The sequence below is a fragment of the Chlorocebus sabaeus genome, chromosome 15 (genome assembly GCF_047675955.1).
Source record: "Chlorocebus sabaeus isolate Y175 chromosome 15, mChlSab1.0.hap1, whole genome shotgun sequence".
In the NCBI taxonomy this organism is placed as follows: domain Eukaryota; kingdom Metazoa; phylum Chordata; class Mammalia; order Primates; family Cercopithecidae; genus Chlorocebus; species Chlorocebus sabaeus.
In genome coordinates this window covers 2,912,628-2,931,297 of record NC_132918.1, presented here as the reverse complement: position 1 = coordinate 2,931,297, position 18,670 = coordinate 2,912,628, and positions in this window count along the sequence as shown.

The following is an 18,670-nucleotide window of genomic DNA, read 5'->3' as shown; positions in this document are numbered from 1 at the left end:
TGCTGAGAAAGGACAGACAAAAAAAGGGTTCTGTTTGAGGCATATCGAGCTTTCAGGAGCTAGAGTACAGAATGAGTAGGCAGCAGCCTGCCTTGATTGTAGTTTGACGATTCAGGTCAAGACCAGGCCATGGGATTAATGAACTCTCAGGCCCTCAATACAGGAAGCAATGGCAATCTCTGGAGGATGGGAGGCCTTTTCTGAACTGGATAGCTGCCAGCCCCTTTCTGGAATCCCATCTCATCCATAGCCCATACATGGCTATGTTTCCTTAGGTCTCCACTGAGACAAGCCATGGATATAACTGGATTGGGCGATAATGTTTTTATCATCTCCATCTCATCCTCCATTGCACTTTCCATAGCACCTAGTCCTGACTTTCTTTTTCACTTCTCTACCTCTTGGTACACTGCCTGGAGGAAGGACTCAACAAGGCTTTACAAAATCTGTTCCCTCCCCTTCTCCATCTTATTTCCTTTAAATACTATGCTCTAACCAGGTAAGATCACCTACTAGATCTTACTTGAACAAACCTGGGATTTCTTGTTCCTCTGTGACCACATATTACTCCCCGTGTGTACTGCCTCTTGCCCCATTTCCCAACACCATAAGTTTAAATGCTACTTCCACATCCACCTCAAATACCCTTTTCTTCAGAAGCCTTCCCCTAAGCCCCAACTAGGAAAACCTCAGCTTTTCCTGAACCTATTTTATGGTACAAAGCTCTTTCTGATCTGTTTTGCATTGTTTAATATACATGTGGCAGCTTGTCTGATCCATTTTAATTCTCTCCTCTCCTGCCCCAGCCACCTTCAACACCTCTGCCCCAGCCACCTTCAACACCCCTGCTGATGACCTGTCCATCCAACATCTGCATCTCTTTCCATCTTGCCTTCTCTACCTCCACAGCGTTTCTGCCACCCCCTGGTTCCCTCAGTCACACCCTCATGAATTAGTGGTCCTCTTCCTGGATGGCAGACTTCGCGTTCCCCTCACTCTGCCCTCAGCCACCTTTTGTCCACCTCTGATTCACTCCTGATCAGCTTCACTGAGAGCATCCATCCCTCTGTCCTAGGTATTGTTCAAGGTGTCAGACACTTCCTGGCTTCACTTCCTTGTCTTCTGGCCCCAACCCCACGTTGGTCATTTCAAAGACATTCATGTAAGCATCCTCTGCAGACCTTAACCTTCTGTCCTCCAGACCACATGCCTTATCAGGGCCCAACTCCAGCTGGACTTTCTCTCTGTTCCTGTTCCCACCCTGCAGGTCTCACTGAAGGGCTTTCCAGAGCATGGCTCTTGCTGCCCTGACAAAGTTTGTGCTCCATCCTCAGGCGGGATCCCCTCAGATCGCCACCATTATTCTTGTCTCTTCATGGCTTAATTTCCCCCTCCCCACAATGACTCACCTACATATTTTCCCCGCTCAAATCCTAATCACATCCCCACATCTCAACCCTCAACAGTTGAATCTCCCAGCTTCCAAAGAAAATAAAAGCTATTAGGTAAGAACTCCCTCTAATATATCTCTGAAGTCACCCACTCTCACCTCCGTCTCTCCGGCTCAGAGGAAGTATCTTTCTCCTCTGTTACGTTGGTTACTCCTCCCACCCTCACCTTCCCTGACCACTTCACCCTTCCCAGCATCCCTCCCACCTACACCAGGGTCACCCTTTCCTCTGACCGCACTCTCAGATGACACCCATGCTAAAAGATCACTATCCTCTGATTCTATGTTCCTCTCAAGCCATTTCCCTATTTCCCCTTTTGTTTTACTACCAAGCCTCCTTTTAAAAAACATTTATTTCTAAAAATTTCTAAATGCTACATATTTACTTAAAAAATGATGGAAAACTCCGAGAAGTTGAAGGAATGAAAATAAATGCCTCGCACAATCCCATGTCTCAAATGCAAACACCATTAACATTTTCCTGTATTGCATTACCTTCCTTTTGCCTCCCACCTGCACCGCTGAGCAGGGCTGCTTTAAAAAACACAGCGCTGCCGGGCGTGGTGGCTCACGCCTGTAATCCCAGCACTTTGGGAGACCGAGGCGGGTAGATCACAAGGTCAGGAGATCGAGACCATCCTGGCTAACATGGTGAAACCCCGTCTCTACTAAAAATACAAAAAATTAGCCAGGCGTGGTGGCGGCGCCTGTAGTCCCAGCTACTCGGAGGCTGAGGCGGGAGAATGGCGTGAACCCGGGAGGCAGAGTTTGCAGTGAGCTGAGATCGCGCCACTGCACTCCAGCCTGGGTGACAAAGCGAGACTCTGTCTCAAAAAAAAAAAAAAAAAAACAAACAAACAAAAAAAAAAACAGCGCTGTGTCACGGCAGTGTAGTTTCAATTGTCTGTCTGCTTTGCAACTTAACATTATAACATAAACATTTTCTGTATCACTAAACATCACAGTGTCATTTGTGATGGCTAATTGGTATCCATCAAATGTAGCCAAATTCAAGCTGATACCACTTTCTGCACCACAGCCAGTAAGTCAAGAGACAAGGCACTGGGGCAAGGAAACCAACTTTATTCTTAGAGCAATATTTATTCTTTCTTTATTCTTCTCAGCAAACTGAGAAGATGGGCAGACTCATGTCCTCAAAAGCCGTTTTAAGTTAATATGCATTTCAAGCTCCTTTTATGTTAGGGTAAGGGAGAAAAGGGAGGCAGTTGAGGTAAAGAAATAACCAATGACCACAGGCACCTGGGAGGCAGCAAGGGTCTGAGGAGGTGAAACTTCTTTGTCCTTGACCAGGTCACAATGCTCTTATAAATCTTCAATGCAACACTGTTACTTGTGTGTACACCCTTCTTTTCTTCTTGGGAGTTAGTTTTGGGAGGAGACTATTATTATCCTTGCTTTAAACTTCAGGCTGGGCGCGGTGGCTCATGCTGTAATCCCAGCACTTTGGGAAGCCGAGGCAGGTGGATCACCTGAGGCCAGGAGTTCGAGACCAGCCTGGCCAACATGGTGAAACCCCCGTCTCTACTGAGAACACAAAAATTAGCTGGGGGTGGTGGCAGGTGCCTGTAATCCCAGTTACTTGGGAGGCTGAGGCAGGAAAATAGCTTGAACCCGGGAGGCGGAGGTTGCAGTGAACCGAGATCATACCACCTCACTCCAGCCAGGGCGACAAGAGCAAAATTCAGTTTCAAAAAAAAAAAAAAAAAGTTAAACTGCAAACTAAATGCCTCCCATAGTTAGGTTGGCCTATGTGCAAAGATAAGCAAAAGTAATTAACCTAAAAGATATCATTTTGGGGGTAGTTGTAGGGAGATTGGGAGAAAAATGGAGTTAGTCATGTTAAGTCCCCTTTTCACTGTTACATAAATGGAAGTTTACTTAACCATTCTCCTGTTGTTGGACATTTAGATGGACACTTTTTAATGGTTGTAAATGGCATATCAATAAATATTATTATGCATAAAAGCTTTCCTATATGTGTGAATACTTTCAAAGGTAGAGTCTCAAAAATAGAACTAATACTCCAAAATAATGTGAATATCTTGCCACTCTTGACATGTTTTGTCGAAGTGCTTTACAAATGGATTTTGCAAATCTACACTTCCAAAACCCGAGTGTGCCCATCTCACTGAACCTTTGCTGTCACTTGGCCTTATCATTTCTCTCTCCCAAAAATACCGACTTATAACTGTCTTAGTTATTAAGAAATAAGTTATTATCTCTTCATCGCATCTCAATACATTATATTCGCACAGTGTAGTAAGATTATTCTGGAAAACATCATTGTTGACCTTCTTATTGTCAAAACCATTGACCCAGTGGTTTGTTTTTCCTTCTTATGCTATTTGGTCTCTCTGCAGCATTTGATGTTATTGCCTACCTCCTACTTGGAACTCTTTCTGTCTCCATCTCCTCCAGTTGCCTCTAAAATGTTGGGGTTCCTGAGATTTTCACCTTTATTTTTCTCACTTTATATGCTCCCATTGGTAATCTTATCCACTCTTGTAAATTCAGTTTATTCTATCTAGATTCTATCCCAAAAAATATATATTTTATTTTATTTTTTGAGAGTCTCACTCTGTCACCCAGGTTGGAGTGCAATGGTGCGATCTCGGCTCACTGCAATCTCCACCTCCCTGGTTCAAACGATTCTCCTGCCTCAGCCTCCCTAGTGGCTGGAATTACAGGCATGCACCGCCACGCTCAGCTAGTTTTTTGTATTTTAGTAGAAATGGGGTTTCACCATGTTGCCCAGGCTGGTCTTGAACTCCTGAGCTCAGTCAATCCACCCACCTCAGCCTCCCAAAGTGCTAGGATTACAGGCGTGAGCCACCGTGCCCAGCTTATTTTTTATTTTGAGGCAGAGTCTCACTCTGTCCCCCAGGCTGGAGTGCAGTGGTGTCATCTTAGCTCACCGCAACCTCTGTCTCCTGGGTTCAAGCAATTCTCCTATCTCAGCCTCCCAAGTAACTGGGATTACAGGTGTGCACCACCACGTCCAGCTAGTTTTTGTGGGTTTTTTCTTTTTTGTATTTTTATTAGAGATGGGGTTTAGCCATGTTGGCCAGGCTGGTCTTCAACTCCTGATCTCAAATGATCTGCCTGCCTTGGCCTCCGAAAATGCTGGGATTACAGGCGTGAGCCACTGTGCCTGACCTTCTGTTTATTCTTTTAAAGGTCTTTCCTCAACCTTGTATTCTTCTTTTTAATGTTTGTTTTCCTTCCATTTATAAAGAAGCTTTTATAAACAATGGTCTATATTTGTTTGTCTCCACTTCCTGAACTCCTATTCTTCTTCTTTTTTTTTTTTCCACAGTAATCTGGCTTCTATTGCCACCCCTCCTCTGAAACTGCTACCAACAAAGATCACGGGGGAACTTCTGGATCAGATGGATACATGTTTAGCCCTTTATATTCAAGCTCTCCATGGCATCTGACCCTTTGACCATGCCTTTCGTTTGTGAATGCAGTCCTTCCTGGCCTATGGAGCCTGTCTTTCTCCTCTGCAGCCTTTCAATCTCAGACTCTTTTTCTTTTAGCTCATCTTCCTCTGCCTCCTCCTTAAATATTAATTTTCTCAGAGCTCCACCTCATTCTCATCTCATTGCCTTACCTGCTCTCCCAGAATGAGCTCACCCACTCCCAAGATTTTAGCCTCCACCTCTGGCTAATGATGATCTTGCTTATCCCCTTTAAGCCTTGAGTCCGTACATCCAACACATATTATGAGTCTCCACTTAGAGATCGCTCAGATTCTTCAAATTTAACAGCCTCAAACTCAGGTCCCCATCCCCTCCCCCTTCCAAATCTGCTCTATTCCTGTAATGGTAGCTCAACTCTGACTCGGTCAAATAACCTGAAAACTCTGGAGTCATTCTTGATCCCTCACCCTTTCTTGCTGCCATATTTTGTGAGTTACCAGGTCTTGATTTCCTAAATCCTCATCATATCTCAGATCCAGTCCTTCCTCTCTGTTCCCACTGTCACTTCCATCTCTTCAGCAGTGTCTCGTCACAGGCTTTTCTCATTCACAACTGTATCACTCAGGGTTCAACCAGGTTTAGCATAACCAGGGAGGTATTGTAGGGAACTGGATTATGCAATTGTGGGGGTTGGATAAAGAGTCCCTGTAAGGCTGTCTCTGTATCTGATGCTGGAGCCTGAAGTCCACAGGGCAGGTGTTCAGAAAGAGAAGATGGATATGAAGTAGGGGGAATTGACAGCAGATTGGAACCCGCAAGCATGAGCTGAGACCCTACAAGGATGGACCCTCACCCACGTCTGTTTTTGTTGCCTATGGCCTTGCTGGTAAGGGTATCCTGCAGAAGCTGGGGTCCTTTCATTGCTGCTACTTGGAATAATCTTTCTGAGAATCTAGTTCTTAAAAACTTCAGTGATTCCCCAGTACTTTTAGTATGCTATTCTAATCACTACAGCACAGAAGACTCTCAGGCTTTTGCCTGACTACTACTCCGGCCTTATATTTTGTCATTACCTCACCATGCCTCTTCTCACCTCTTCCCTTCCACTTTCTAGTTCTCTCTCCCTCTCTCTCTCTCACACACACACACACATGCACACACATATAATCTCAATTACAGTAGAAAAAAATTTACCCATAATATTTGGGGCCTGGTTTACTTAAAATTAACGAGAAAAGAGCACTTGAACAATTTTGTTGTTACCTGCTAAAGCACATAGACGGCAAGAATTGTCACAAATTTTACATTACAAGCCAGATATCTCAAATGTCACGTGAGATTTAATTTCAAAGAGTGTTACCCTGTTCTCATCAAAGAGGCTGTCCTCCCTGTTGTCACCGATGGGTCCTTGGCAGCCCTGTGCTGTCTGTTATCTCACACTCAAGCACAGGATTCTTCAATTGTTACAATGCAGAGGATTGAAAACTAGGCACTTATTTATTTATTTATTTATTTATTTATTTTCTTTTTGAGACAAAGTCTCACTCTGTCACCAGGCTGGAGTGCAGTGGCACAATCATGGCCCACTTCAGCCTTGACATCCTGGGCTCAAGTGATACTTCTGCCTAAGCCTCCTGAGTAGCTGGGTCTACAGGTGCATGCCATCATGCCTGGCCAATTTTCAATTTTTTTTTTTTTAAGAGATGAGGTCTTGCTATTTTGCCCAGCTTGAACTCAAACTCCTGGGTTCAAACAATCCTCCCAACTCAGCACCACAAAGTGCTAGGATTACAAGCATGAGCCACTGTGCCCAGCTAGCTTTTTAAATTTTTATCCCCAACATCTAGCACAGTGCCTATCACAGAGCAGTTACTTCACTCACTGGAGAAGAACTTATGACATCACTTGAATGAAGGAACTTTTTTCTTACCCCCTAAACTCCTGATCCACCGGTCCATGGAGAAGCCCAGAAAGTCAAGCTTCACAGCCTCTCTCTGCACTTTTTTTTTTTTTTTAAACAGACACTCACTCTGTTGCCCAGGCTGGAGGGCAGTGGCACCATCTCGGCTCCCTGCAATCTCTGCCTCCTGGGTTCAAGTGATTCTCCTGCCTTAGCCTACTGAGTAGCTGGGACTAAAGGCATGTGCCACCACACACGGCTAATTTTTGTATTTTTAGTAGGGACGTGGTTTCACCATATTGGCCAGACTGGTCTCAAACTCCACCCACCTTAGCCTCCCAAAGTGCTGGGATTACAGGCGTGAGCCACCTCTCCTGGCCTTTCTACCCTTTCAAGATAAGTTTTTGTTTACTGTGCTTGGAACATTCAAATGAAGATCATTTCCTAATGCTTTATCCACTGCCGGTGTGAATGCTATTGTTATAATATTTCTGGAGAGCAATATGGCAAATTATTACAATTATTAATTAATTTTTTTTTGAGACACAGTCTTACTCCATCACCCAGGCTGGAGTGCGGTGGCGCAATGATAGCTCACTAAGTGCTCAAACTCCTGTTCTCAAGTGATCCTACCGCCGCAGCCTCTGAGTAGCTGGGACCAGAGATACATGCCTTCAAGCCCAGCTCATTTTTAAAACATTATTTATAGAAATGAGGTCTTGCTGTGGTGCCCAGGCTGGTCTTAAACTCCTGGCCTCAAGTGATCCACCCACCTTGGGCTCCCAAAGCACTAGCATAAACCATTGTGCCAGGACTAAGATGGCAAATTATATCAGAAGTTTTAACAGTAAGAATTGCCTTTGACCCAGTAATTCAATGTTTAGGCATTTGTACTAAGCAAATAATTAGGGATAAGAATAAAGATCTACCCACAAGAATGTTAATTGCAACATTGTTTATAATAGCAGAGAATTGGAAACAATCTACCTGTCTATCAAAGACAGTTGGCTTGAAGAACTGACTCACCTGTCAACAGACTATTGTGTAATAATTAAAAATTAAATTGCAGAAGTGGATTATTTCATATGTCAAGATGCTCAGGATCTATTGTTGGATTTTATTTATTTTTTTTTTTTTTTGAGACAGTGTCTCACTCTGCAGCCCAGGCTGGAGTGCAGTGGCGCTATTCTTAGCTCACTGGAAACTCCACCTCCTGGGTTCACGCCATTCTCCTGCCTCAGCCTCCCAAGTAGCTGGGACTGCAGGCGCCCACCACCACGCCTGGCTAATATTTTTGTAATTTTAGTAGAGACGGAGTTTCACCATATTAGCCAGGATGGTCTCGATCTCCTGACCTTGTGATCTGCCCACCTCAGCCTCCCAAAGTGCTGGGAATACAGGCGTGAGCCACCGTGCCTGGCTATTGTTGGATTTTAAAAGCAAGTTACCATATAGTAAGTGTACTACTACAGTATTTTTGTATAAAAATGCATGTGATATATGCATAGAGGAAAGTCTGGAAGGACATCCATCAGCTATTAACAGTGTGGTCAAATATTTTTGTCTTTTTATTTGCTTTTTATTTTTCTATAAGGTGCATATCACTTTGGTAATATTCTTCTAATGAGAAAAAAAGTTTAAATAACTTGTAGTGAGCTCTCCAAGCCCTCCACCCAGCTCCATTCATAGTCATAAATACTTTTGGAGCAAAAGAAAGAAGAAAACAATGACCAATTACAAGATTTACTGTTGGCTGGGCGTATATCACATACATGATCTCATTTTAGTCTCGTAAATATGCATGTTGTCGCCATTTTTACTGATGAGAAAACTGAGTGTCAGATAAAATAAATGGTAGCTGTGCCTGAAGTCACACAGCTAGTAACAGATCTCATCTAGCAGGTCTACCCAACTATAAGCTCCAGCCCTTTCCACTACAGCACACAGCGGAGGGCTCTCCTGAGAGCACCTACCTTTGAGATCATGGTCAGCACTGAGAAAGGTGAAAATAAATCAGTTCCCAGGGTCATTGTCCTCTGATGTAAGCCCACCAGAGGTCAGGGACCTTTGCATTAGCAGAAGCTAGGTCAAAGCTGCGGGGGTGTATACTGGCTTGTAGTTAATGGATAACAATGTATTTGTCTGAGTATTGACCCGTGATGAACAAGAATAACCAATATCATGCACTCACTGTAAACACCTGGCCAGAGAGTCTTGGGCTCAACTCCTGGCTGGATGTGTGGTCTTAGGCAGGTAATTCATTTTCTCAAGATTTTGGTTACATCAGAAAGTAGGATTTGGTCTACTGACTCTCTAAGGACCCTTCAACCTCTAACACTTTATGATTCTTTGATGAGTTGCAGATATCATGCACTTTTCTCTTTATCCCTAAATATCTCAGGGTCTAACTTTCTCTTACATAATCACTGTATAGTTATCAAATTCACAGAATTTAACATGTATGCATTATTACATAATTTCCATTGCATTTACAAAATCTGCCAACTGTCCCAATGGTGTTCTTTAGAGGAATTTTTCCTTCTTATCTCAAGATCCAATCCAGGATCAAACTGATCGCATGTTGCATTTAGTTATGTAGTCTCTTTAGTCTCCTTTAATCTAGAACATTTCTTGAACCTTTCTCTCTCATAAATTGACATTTTGGAAGAGTACAAGCTAGTCGTTTTGCAGAATGCCCTTCAATTGGGTCTGTCTCATCTTTCCTCATGATGAGTGTAGGTTACCTGTCCCCTCTGGAATACCAAAAAAGTGATGTTGTGTCCTTCTCAGTGCATCGCATCAGGAAACACATGGTATCTGTCTGGCTTGTTATTGGTGATGTTGATTTTGATTATTTGGTTAAAGTGATGTCTTCCAGGTTCCTTTGGTATATAATTATAATTTCTCCCTTTATAGTTATTAAGTAATCTGTGGGGAGATACTCAGAGACTATGTAGATAACCTCTCCCATTTCAAATTTTTACTCCGTAGTTTTAACATACATTGATGATTCTTGCCTGGATTTGTTATTACAATGATGATTGCAAAATAATGGTGATTTTCTAACTGTAATCTCTTCTATATTTTGCAATTGGCATTTTATCATAAGCAAACAGTTTTCTTTTCTTTTTTTTGTTTTGTTTTTTTTTTTTTTTTGAGATGGAGTCTTGCTCTGTTGCCCAGGCTGGAGTGCAGTGGCATGATCTTGGCTCACTGCAACCTCTGCCTCCTGGGTTTAAGTAGCTGGGATTACAGGCGCCCGCCGCCAGGTCCGGCTAATTATTTGTATTTTTAGTAGAGACAGAGTTTCACCATGTTAGCCAGGATGGTCTCAATCTCTTGACCTTGTGATCCGCCTGCCTCGGCCTCCCAAAGTGCTGGGATTACAGGCATGAGCCACCGTGCCCGGCTGTTTTCCTTCTTTCTTATTCAGTTGGTATCAGTATGGACCCATAGTTTGCTATTTTGTTCAGTGTATTGTAATTCACTACTATCATTATTTGTTATGATGCTCAGATTGTCCTAGATTTCACAATGGATTCTTTTCAAGTGGTTTCTTTTTACATGGACTTATCATTCTTTGAGTCCTTCCTCACCTTCTGCACAGGATCAACTTATACTCTCCCTTTTCCTGGAATCAGTCATTTCTTCAAGGAGCTTTGGTTGCTTTTCATGGGGAATCAGATTTAGAAACCAAGTTCTGATAGTAGGTGGGCTTATTGGTACTGGAATATTCTCGCTTCTAGGCCTTCTCAGGGGACAAAGTTGGGAAGAACAATAATTTCATATGGGTTCATGTAAAATTATGGTTTCATTCTGCTACCTCTAGCACCAATCCAAGATCCCAGAGTTTCTTGTCTTCTCTCATTGTCACTCTCTCTCACAGTGAGAATCCTGGTTTTCAAACAACCGTATTAATTTGCTCAAGATAACAATACACATAAATAGTTTTAGGAATTGCTACACCCATTCCACTGTGGAAAAACAAACCTACTAAGTAGATTCCAAGATTTGTTTCCATTTCTTTTTGCTATTGTTGTTGTTCAGACTGATGATATATACAATTGTCCCTTGGTATCTGTGGGGGATTTGTTCCAGAACCCCAAAGGATAACAAAATCCGGGAATGCTCAAGTCCCTTATATAATATGGCATAGTATTTGCATATAACCTATGACATCCTTCCTTACACTTTAAATCATCTCTAGATTACTTGTAATATCCAATACAATGTGAATGCTATATAAGTAGTTGTTACACTATATTGCTTTTTAATTATTTGTATTGTTACATTGTTTGTTTTTTTCAAGTGTTTTCATTGGTTGAATCCAAGGATGTAGAACTTACAAATATGGAGGAAGACTGTAATCAAAGAATTGTGTACAAAAGTTACTTGGATTAGGTTTCTTTTTTCTCCTTTCATTGTGTCTAGTATTCATTTGAAACACATTTAGGCTCATTTGTTTCTGTTTGTCTTTTAGTTTCCATTCCCCTATTTTTGTTCATTGATTTTGTTTTAAATATATAAAATGCTAACATGATTCCAAAAGTCAAAATTAAAGAAATACTCTGAGCATAGTATTGGAAATTTTGAGTAATTTTTTCTTTTACTCATATTTAGAATTCTCTTTTAATTATTACTAGATATACCTTCCTTCAATAGGATTTGATGAGATCGCCATTGAACATACCTCCTCCTTGTTCCATTCAATTTTGGCTGTCCCATATACTTATTTTGTTGTTGAGACAGAGTCTCGCTCTATCATCCAGCCTAGAGAGGTATGATCTTGGCTCACTGTAACCTCTGCCTCCTGGATTTAAGCAATCCTCTAACCTCAGCCTCCCGAGTAGTTGGGACCACAGGCACAGGCCACCACATCTGGTAATCTTAAAATTGTTGTAGAGATGGGGTCTCCCTATATTTCCCAGGCTGGTCTCAAACTCCTGGGCTCAAGCAATCCTCTCGCCTCGGCCTCCTAATGTGCTGGGATTACAGGTGTGAGCCACTGTGCCCAGCCCCCATATACTTTTGTTTTTTCTTTTTCTTTTTTTTATTTATTATACTTTAAGTTCTATGGTATATGTGCACAATGTGCAGGTTTGTTACATATTAGAATGGCGATCATTAAACAGTCAGGAAGCCACAGGTGCTGGAGAGGATGTGGAGAAACAGGATCACTTTTACACTGTTGGTGGGACTGTAAACTAGTTCAACCATTGTGGAAGACAGTGTGATGATTCCTCAAGAATCTAGAACTAGAGATACCATTTGACCCAGCCATCCCATTACTGGGTATATACCCAAAGGATTATAAATCATGCTGCCCCCATATACTTTTAAAAAATTATTGATGTTTTTATTGAGTTTTATTTTTTCAATTATTTATTTATTTATTTTAGACACAGGTGGTACCTGTGCAGGTTTTTCACCTAGGTATACTCTACCTAGATAATGAGCGTAGTACCCAATAGGTAGTTTTTCAACCCATACCCTCTCCCATCCTCCCCAATCCAGTAGTTCACAGTGTCTACTGTTACCGTGTTTATGTCCACGTGTGCTTAATGTTTAGTTCCCACTTGTAAGTGAGAACATGTGACATTCGGTCTTCTGCTCCTGTGTTAATTCACTCAGAATTATGGCCCTCAGCTGCAACCATGTCGCTGCAGAGGACAAGATTTCGTTCTTTTTTATGGCTCTGTAGTATTCCATGGTGTAGATATACCATCTTTTTAAAATCCATTCCACCATTGATGGGCACCTGGGTTGTTTCCATGTCTTTGCTACTGTGAATAGTGTGGTGACGAACATACAAATGCATATGTCTTTTTGGTAGAGTGATGTATTTTCGTTTGGGTACATACCCAGTAAGGGGATTGCTGAGTCAAATGGCAGCTCTGTTTTAAGTTCTTTGCCAAATATCCAAGCTGCTTTCCACTGTGGCTGAACTAACTTACATTCCCAGCAATAGTGTATAAGCATTCCCTTTTCTCTGCAGTCTCACCAGCATCTGTTGTTTTTTGATTTTTTTTTTTTTTTTTTTTTTTTTTTTTGAGACTGAGTCTTGCTCTGTTGCCGAGGCTGGAGTGCAGTGGCACAATCTCGGCTCACTGCAACCTCCGCCTCCCAGGTTCAAGCAATTCTCCTGCCTCAGCCTCCTGAGTAGCTGGGATGACAAGTGCGCGCCACCATGCCTGGCTAATTTTTGTGTTTTTAGTAGAGGTGGGGTTTCAACATGTTGGTCAGGCTGGTCTCGAACTCCTGACCTCGTGATCTGCCCGCCTTGGCCTCCCAAAGTGCTGGGATTACAGGCATGAGCCACCGCTCCTGGCCTTGACTTTTTAATAATAGTCATTGTGACTGGTGGGAGATGGTATCTCACTGTGGTTTTGATTTGCATTTCTCTGATGATTAGTAATAATAAGCACTTTTTCATGTTTTCTTGGCTGCTTGTATGTCTTCTTCTGAGAAGAGTCTGCTCATATACTTTGCCCACTTTTTAATGGGGTTTGTTCACTTTTGTTTGTTGATTTACATTCCCTGCAGATTCTGGGTGTTAGAATATGCATATTTTGCATATTGTCATATGCATAACTTATTAATATTTTCTCCATATCTTTAGGTTGTCTGTTTACTCTGTTGGTAGTTTCTTTTGCTGTGCAGAATCTCTTTAGTTTAATTAGGTTCCACTTTCAATTTTTGTTTTTGTTGTAATTGCTTTTGGGGACTGCCAAAAATCCTTTGCCAAGGCTGACATTTAGAAGGGTATTTCCTAGGTTTTCTTTTAAAATTTTTATAGTTTGAGGTCTTACGTTTAAATTTTTCATCCATTTTGAGTTAATTTTTGTACCCATATACTTTTATTTCTTCATCAGAACTTCAAAAATATCCAATATTTGGGACAAATCCAGGAAAGAAGCAACTGAATCATAGCTGAGTTTCCACTGAGAAAAAATGTGCCAGAGCTGTGACCTCTCCATGAGGATATGGTTTGCTGTTAGATCCTCGCTCTGTTAATTTGGCAGATGTTATCACATGTGGGGTATTTGAAAGGACACATGCTTTGAGGTGACACGATTGTCAAGTAGCATGAAGACACCTCCCAACAAAGCCTCATAGGATGAAATGTACATACCTCACACTTAGCACAGTACCTGGCATACAGTAGGCAGGCAGTGGTGTTAATCCCCCTTTCCTTCTTTGGTCAGGGTATGGGTAGTACTGGTTATGATGGAATTTGGCAATAAAACTACCCATTGGGAGGGACACCCATAAGAACCAGCAGCACTGGTTGAAGCAGTCCATCTACAGGGTGGCTGCACTCTCTGAATTGGCTTGTAAAGACGTTGATGAAGTAATCTGGGAAGAGCCCAGGTGTGTCCAAGGTGTGGGGCAGCTTCCGAGAAAAAGACTGTACCTAATTACAGCTTAGCCTTCTGCTTATCACCCTGCCTTCAATTCAGGATTCAGGGTCTATGCCCGGCACTGGAGTCCAGCTAACCACCTGTATTGTTACCAGGTGTTCTGAAGTGACCATGCAATCTGTTTGCAGGCTATAAAAGGACAATCAGAGAGGAAGAACTTGTCAGCATTTGTCCAGCCCAGCTGGAGAGACACTAGGAGAGGCATTGGTCTCCAGTACAAATTAACAAACCGGCTTCTGGCTTATACATCAGTTGCATATGCATAGGGTCAGTGTACTCGCCCCCAGACCTGAGCAACTCTGGCTCCTCAGGAACCTTGAAGGTGTGACTGGCAAAGCTGAGGACCTGGCTCAGGGGCTGCTTCCCTGAAAGGACTGCGCCTACATCATCCTTGACATCTTTTCATAAACCAGCACAACTGTGAGTATGAGATATGGCTTGAAGATCCTACCTGCCCCTTCTTATCTTTTAGAGTTTCTTCGGTGAGGTACTAAGGGCAAACTGCATGCCAGGCACTTAGTGTATAAAATCCCCCCTGGTCTTCATGTCCATCCTGTGGATTAGCTGTAGCCTCAGAGAATGTGAGAAAGCCATCCTTGGACACAGCTGATGAGTGGCAGAGCTGGGATTTGAACCCCTGTGCTCTTAGCCATACCGACATAGGGATTCGTGGAGGAAATCCCACTTTTGATGCTATAAGGCAGATTTGCCCTAAGAATATTTTTGATTCTGAAAATGTTTTTGATTTTTGATTCTAAACATTTTGATTTTTTCCATACATCGTCTAAATGTGGTTGATAAAAGTAAGAGAGAGAGGGAGATTCCAAACATAGGATACTTCAGGAAGGAGTCAAGGACCAACTGCCAAAAGGTAGCCCTGAGGCTAGCAGGTGGATTGGGAGTAGCAAATACTATCCTAATGACAGAGGAGACAGCTGCAAAAGTTGCAAGGACATAGAAAGTAACTGATGTGATTTACAGTTTTCGCCTTTACAGCTCCTGCAGGAAAAGTAACGCTCTGTTAGATACGCTCCCTGCCTTGTGCCTCAGGCATACTCTGTTCTTCCTTCAAGCCCCAGAGTGAATGTTACACCCTCTAGGAAGCCTGTCTGGACTTCCCCAGCAGCACTAGTTTCTCCCCCTGGTGCATTCCTAGCATCCACACCTTGAGGGTAAGAACCATGCCTTCTTCTCTGAAGCCATGTAGGTTGGATGCAAACCCTGACTGTAAGACCTCAGGCAGGCAATGTAACCTTTCTCTTCCTCAGTCTCCTTATCTGTACAATGGGAATAATAGTGGTACCTACAGGCCTCGGTTGGTCATAGGCTTACATGAGAGAAGGAACACACAGTGTTTAGCACAGGGCTGTACACACACTGAAGCATATCAGTGTCATATGTAGTGCTGGGCCTTGGCACTTGATGGAGTAGATGTTCATTCAGTGTTTGTGGAAGGAAGAAAAGATAAAGGGAGGAAAGGGAAGAGAGAGAGAAACACACCAACTAGCCCCAGAGACCATCATGAACCAGGCAGCACCCACCTGGTATTTTGGAGCCATGGCTGCTGTCCAGTTTTGCTAAGTACACACCCCGTCTCCTTAGGCCAAGACTTGGTACCTAGATTTCTGATTCTCTGGATGCCTAATCATGTGTGCTGTGTGTCTCCCAGCTCTGCAGCCAGCAATGTCTCACCTGTCTGCTCTCTCCTTGTTCTCAAATCAATCATCCTAAGTCACCGCCCTGGATCACACCTGTGTCAGGAGGTGGGCAGGCCACGAAGCCCCCTCCTTCTCCCTCCTCACTCAAGGAAAATCAGCCTTGTTTCTCCCAACCTGGTTCACCTGGAGATGCATCCATTCAAGTGTAACCAGAAAAAGGCCACTGGCAGAGTCACATAAGAATCTGCACTGTGGGAGACAAAGTGAGGACCACAGGGTACAGTCACAGCACTGACAGCTGTCCTCGGACAGTGTCTCTGGACGTCCTGTGCACCAAGACTGTGCTAAGCACCTTTGTATACTTCCCCTGTGATAAGTTTGTATTGCAACCTCAGGAGATGGAGACTCCTTTTCACACGGGAGGAGCCTGAGGCTCCCAAGAGCTAGACTTGGGCTGTCTGATGAGGTGCCCACATGTAACTCTTGAGCATCTTAAATGTGGTTAGTCCAAATTGGGGTATGCCATATTGTGAAACAAAGAATGTAAACTGTGCCTTTCATAATTTTTATGTTAGTCACATATTGAAATTATAATATTTTGGATTGATAGGTTAAGCAAAATATTGTTAAAATTAATATCATCTGTTTCTTTCTGCTTTTTGAATGCAGATACCAGAAATTTTAAAATTAAATATGTAACTTGCATTGTATTTCTATTAGACAGCACTGGATTCGACAAAGCCTAGACTGATCTATCTCCACAGCCTTGTTCTTCACTCCTGTGCTGAAACTAAACTTTCATGCTGGTACTAAAGTTGTTCCCATATATGATGGGAACCAAACACAAGTGTACCTGGGTTGGGCTTCTAGGGAAAGAGGAACTCCATTCTCCTTCTACAGGCGGGTGCAACTGTGCATGTATACATATGCTGGGAGTGCCATTGTTGTATAAATAAGGAAACAAAATGCTGTGTGGCACACCCAGTGTCACAGGCCCTCTGACCGTGCAGTGGAAGAGGTGGAATTTAAACCCAAGACTGCCTGACGCCAAAGGCTGGACTCTTCCCCTGCTTCCTCTCCCGGAGTTCCCACACTCCATAGCCTAGGAGGAGGCTGACTCAGGTTGTTTAAGACTGGGTTGAAACCCAGGTGCATAAGTGGTGGTGCACAAGTTTCATGTTAATGGATCTTTTTATCTGTTTGAGTCCTGCCTTTTATTTTAGTTGCACTCATGGCCTTCACCTATATAAGTCTAATATATTCCTCAGGCCCCAGACCATTCTCCTCCTCTTTGTTCTGTGTCCTCAGGCCCCACATCCTTCTGCACATAGCTCAAGTTCAATCAATGCTTTTCTCCTCTCTGGCTGAAGCTAAACCTTTGTTGTGCCCCAGAATCTGAATGTCTGGTTTCTGTACCCATTTTCCTAGTATTGTTCCTGTTTGAAAACAATGCCTACGGCCCACATCCATGGAGCTGGGATCTTTAGATTTGGGTTTTTCAATCAATCCTCAAAAACCGTTTGCCTCCAGAAATTAATTAAGACTGTGCCTCAGTTAGTTTTGTGTAGTTATAACAGAATATCACAGACCAGGGAATTTATAATGAACAGAAATTGCTTTGGCTCAAGGTTTTGGGAGCTGGGAAGTCTGAGATCAAGGGGCTGTACCTGGTGAGAGCCTTCATGCTGCATCATAACATGGTGGGAGGCATCACATAGGTGAGAGGAAGAGAGAAGGGGACCAAATACATCCTTTTATCAGGAACTCACTTCCAAGATAATGGCATATTCTATTCATGAGGGTGGAGCCCTCATGAACAAATCACTTCTTAAGGGCCCCAACTCTCAACACTGTTACACTGGGGTAAAATTTCCAACATGTGAACTTTGGAGACATATTCAGACTGTAACAGACTGTATCTAATTATTCTTAAAAGTTTTATTAACCCTCAATTCCCCCCAGAATCTTATCTCAGTTCCTGGCGTTTGTGGAGTTGCTCAGTAAGTGCTTGTTGAGTTATAAGTAACTATCAGGATTACACAATAGCCACCACTGTGTACCAGCAAGCACACAGAGGGATGCAGCAGTTCCTAAACTTATTTGAACACAGAATCTTTGGGCGGGGACAGGAAGAAGGAAGAAGTGCTAGCAGTAGGGAGAGAGTTAGGGAGTGGTTACTCATCTCATGGACTAGGGCTTTGTAGAATGCCTTCCATGATAACCTCATCTAGAGGCTCCTTTCCCATTTTGTCTCTTTTCTCTCATGACAAACTACTGCTGATATGTGTTTTTTGTTGAAATAGAAAGTTTGTAAAAGATAATTATCTTTTGTATGGTCCCAATAAGTAGAACCTTTCTGAACCACAAATAGAAGCCAAAAAAAAAAAAAGGCAACAGTCTCAACCAATGTGTTGCCACCCACCCGCCCTTCAGTATCTTTCTTTTAGCAAGAGTATGGGGTTTTAGTCTCCTAATGAGTTTGCTTCCATACATATGCATAAAAGGAAGAATAGGCTTGAAATATGATGTGAGAACTTTCGATATCTCTTTGACTTTTTCTTCTTAAGTAAAGTCATTGTTTAAAAATAACCTAAATGATGATAAGTGGAACATTTTCCACTCAGATGGCCAAAGTGCTTAACGAATCTCAACTGTGCTTCTGGCAGATGACTGAGGGATTCCACCACCTTCCTGATCTAACAAGGGCTTTGCACACAGACTGTCAGCCAGGAAGTCTGAATTCACCAAGCACCACTGGGGCCTGAGAAATTATTAGAGTGGCCAAGGAGATCTCCACA